We start from the raw sequence: 285 nt of genomic DNA, 5'->3' as shown, positions 1-285 counted from the left end.
CTGGTTTTGGGTAATGATAAAAATATATAATAATCATGAATCACCCTACATTATCTTAGAAGATTATCCTGATTTTGAAATTTGAAATAGTTGCATAAGTCTTTATGCATACTAAGAAAGGACCATCATGAGTTATATAATTGAAAGAAATAATAATAAATATTTTTCTGCAGAGAGCATTACCCCTTACAGAGTACCCTCATAAATTTGGCCTTAAAAGATTCAGAATATTATATTACGTGTACCACCCAAAATACAAATCTGTGTTCTTTTAAACCCCTGGAT

The sequence above is a fragment of the Penaeus monodon genome, chromosome 19, assembly GCF_015228065.2.
Source record: "Penaeus monodon isolate SGIC_2016 chromosome 19, NSTDA_Pmon_1, whole genome shotgun sequence".
Lineage (NCBI taxonomy): Eukaryota > Metazoa > Arthropoda > Malacostraca > Decapoda > Penaeidae > Penaeus > Penaeus monodon.
This window is presented reverse-complemented; position numbering follows the sequence as displayed.